Here is a 4,036-nt window from a genome sequence, read left to right as displayed (position 1 = left end):
TGTGTGCCGCATTTTTGAATATTCCACAACAGTGGAATGCAGTTTCTGGAGATGCTCCCGGCCATCTGCATCTGCAAGCCACTTGGCCCTCTTTCGCCTGATCTCTCATGGGTAATTTCACTTTGTGTACGCAATGGGCGAAAGTTGGAGCGAAAGGAAACTGCAGCAGAGTTGAAAAGAGTCCACGTCCGCGGGCCGGAGCAGGGGATAGTGCAGAATGGGATAGTGGAAGAGGGCGATGCTGCCTGCGAAGAAATGATTTCGAAAAACAATATCCGCTCGCTTATTCCTTGTTACTTGCTCCCCGGCTGTCCAGTGAATTGGAGCGCTGCATATTTTCGCAATTTATTTGCGCTTGAGTGAGACCTCGAGATGCGTTGTCCGTCCAGTGGAGCCCCGGGCAGACACAGATACGGAACCAGGGCAGGGCGGGAAATAATATTGAAAGACTTTTAATACAAATCAAAAGACAATCCATAATCGCAGGCTCAGGGAAAGCGGCCATCGTCATTGCGCACTTTTGCGGAAGCCCTCCTGGAAAGCCACCAGGAAAGTACTCAACTCATTAAGGGGCCGCAGGAGGCCCCCATCTCGTGTCCCATTGCGTCGGATGACGACGAAGGTGCGTACCGACACAGACAATTCGAAGTGAGTGAAATTCCAGTTCGAAACACAAGTCATTAGCAGCTACTGACTCTCTTCAAGTGGGTCAGGCTCGTTGGGATTACAGGAGGCTTTCCTTTTTCCGAAGTTTTTAAGCATACATTTTAATATTTTCGTAAGATTTAATGATACGAATTTGGACAAGAAATACTCGCTTGAGGGATTTTAGCCATTTATATTCGGCACTCAAAGAATACAGAGATATATCGTTATGATATCGAACTAAATGCAGTTTTTGCTCTTTTGTACGAAGATGCAGAATCGTAAAGAATGATCTTATCCATTAGGATTCGGTAGAATCTAGTTGCGGATCAGATTATGATTGCTAATGCCAGTTAGTCGATTCCGTCTTCGTACGCTTTCGACAGAGAGATTTCTCTGTCACTTTATTTAATGCTACTTGAAACAGCTAGTTTTATAAGTTCCAACTTATATTGAATTGATAAGAAACTCCTCTTCGGTTCTTGATTTTCAGAGGGTTCATACATACTCGTATAATGCAGATAGCTCGTTTTCCCGATTGATGCCCGATTCGACATGAAGTCTGTACACCAGTGGCGCCAAAGTTGTCTGCGTATAAGAATGTTGGCAAATACCCTAAATTCGTAAGCATGAAAAATATTCCGCGAAGAACAAAAATGGAGATGTGGCAACGAGTGTAAAGCTTCGATTAGATCTAATCTCAGATGCCACATAAAATGTCGAGAAGATATGCTAATTTTATGTTTATTGTCCAAAGGTTTTCATGTAAACAAACCAAATTCAACTTTCTAAAGACTTTTATTGAATTTTTGTACAGCGTTGACTGAGAGTTACCCTAGAGTCACAGTCACCATCACTGGCCCTCGCCCTGAAATGAAAAACAAAAACGAAACACGGAAAGTTTGAAAGGATCCCTCTCCTTGTGCGAAGCGGTTGTTTTTTTTTTTTTGCTTTCATGCTTTCACATTCTAAATCAAAAAGCAACTTGAAGAACTCAAAGAAAACAGGGGAAAGTAAATTTCGCCCGGGAGAGAGAGTGGGGCAGCGAAACGGAGCCACAGAGCCCGACGAGTAAACGAAGCGGCAACATAAACATAATGAAAAAGTATAAACTTAAACAAACTTAAACAGAAAATGAGTCGATAGCGTTAGATAAACCAGCCCAAAGCCGTGGCTACTAAGGGCAACAGGAGCAGGAGCCGGAGCCGGGGCCAGGCCAGAAGCCGAGCACTGACAGCGCGAACACGTTTTTCTGACGGCGCCCAGAATTACGTGAGTCAATTGTCGAGATTCGCCCCGGAATCGGGTAGGAGATACAGCTTCGGGGCAGACGCATCAATTCCCATCGACCCGGATCCAGTTGCCGGCTCATTGCAAAAGTTGAGTTCATCTACTGCACGTGATATGCACTAGAATATTGGCCCTGCCCTGCCCTGCTCTGACTAGAGGACCTGCACTACCTTTTAAGCTTGGTTTCCCGCTAGCAGGTTTGTCAACAAGTTTTCACTGCTGGCCAAGAGCGGATTTCAACTCAAAGAAAGTACATAATACTGGTACAAGCACACAAAAGAACATCAGTTTCTGAATCCATGGATTAATAGAGTAGTGGGATATCACTCGTTAGTGGACGCACATTCGGCGTATTTGGTCTGGTATCCCGAGCATTTCGTCATTTGGTCATTTGGTCAACCCCAGGCCAGAGTGTAGACTCTGCGGTGGTGCGCAGCATCCCACTCCATGGGTGGTTCATTTCAATTGCCTCCAAGCCATTACAAGCACAAAATACTCGTAGGTTGAGGTTGATTGAACCCACTGCAAATACTCGTATATAAACATATAAAAGCCGTCACATTCTCGGAAATGTAGGATTAACGGCCCTAGATTTTGTCCTAAAATTGTTGCCGAGTGGGGCTTACTACGCTACACAACCGCTGATTTTGCTGGATGGACAGAGGAACAATATTCGAGTGTTTCGAAAACGTCAAAACGGCAAGTAAAACATTTTGCCAGCACCCAGCCCATCGGTAGCGAAATGCTCTTTCCGCCGCCGACTCGTACAGCAAACCTCTCTAGCCACTGGAGCGCGACTTGCAGATACTTTTGGTATTCCGTGCACGCGTGTATCTTCAAGTATGCGTGTTTATAGCATTCCAACAACGCCGAGGCCGAGCTGCATGAGTTTGCTTGTTCGGAGTCCCGACCACGACCACGGCGATGACTCGCCCCCCCGACTTTCGTCGGTGGGACATGCTGCCGGAGATTTCTCCCTGGGCGCCCAGTTCAAGCTGGGCCGTCCAGTGTGCGGCAGCAGCACGGTAGCTCTATTCTAGCCTGACCTGACCGCTCATTTATCACCGCAAAGTCAACCAGTGTTTGACCTTCATCAATTTTCTCGTGCATGAATTGCTCCGGGCTGGGCATCCGGGCCGTAACTTCGTCGTTTTGTGGCCTGTCGATCCGCAAAGCCCCGCTCTTAAGTAAATACGAGTATGTATGTAAATATATATGTGTATATGTACAGTGTACACATATATAATATGATTATGCACTGTGGGTCAGGGGCACACGTACACCGCATATTGTATCGCCATTTTTGAAGCATATTCTGATTTATTCGATATTCCTGCTTTGGTTATACCCATACATATGGTATCCTTACATATGTATCTAAGACGTGCCAATAAGTCACAGACTCTGACTCCGCACAATCCTGTCCATGGCCTCTCACTTTGGCCTGCTCCTTAAGTAACGCACCTCAAAGTGCTCAAAATTTGGAATGAGCTGTTAAGTTTATCGTCTGCATGTATCGCTCTGTGTTTGGCCAGCACTTGGCCTTTCATGGCGGTTGTATTCTGTTGTACTATACATATTCGCAGCACTACGAGGACGACTATAGTGCTCGACTAATTGGTATGCGATTGCGGCGTGTTTTATGGCACTCGACACTGCCACTGCGATTCGGTCAGGAGCGGCTCTTGGATACATTTATGGCCAAAATATAATGCACCATCCGTACAATCAAACTACGTCAGTGCCTGCGGTCTGGTGGTGGGACGGCTCCGGCTCCGGTTCCTGCCTTCACGTCACCGCAGCTTCAAAGTTTCGGCGGAAAGTGAAAATTTTATGAGCTCGTTGCACACGGGGAGCGATAACAAAAATACAATAAAGGCACCTCTGGGCAAACATTAGGTTCATATTAGGAAATTTATACCCCAGCGCCCGGCCGGCTTTGTGTCAATTGCGATACTTGAACCTGCGTGGCCACGCCCACACAACTTGCCGCCGTCGCGCCGGCTTTGTTTTATAGCCTCCCCAGGCGACGTCCATTTGCAGAAGACGGAGGGAGCAGGGGGAGAAATCCACGCATGTATCTAATTTTAAAGTTCGCCTC

This window comes from Drosophila miranda, chromosome 2 (genome assembly GCF_003369915.1).
Source record: "Drosophila miranda strain MSH22 chromosome 2, D.miranda_PacBio2.1, whole genome shotgun sequence".
Classification (NCBI taxonomy): Eukaryota; Metazoa; Arthropoda; class Insecta; order Diptera; family Drosophilidae; genus Drosophila; species Drosophila miranda.
Note: the sequence above shows the minus strand (reverse complement) of the source record.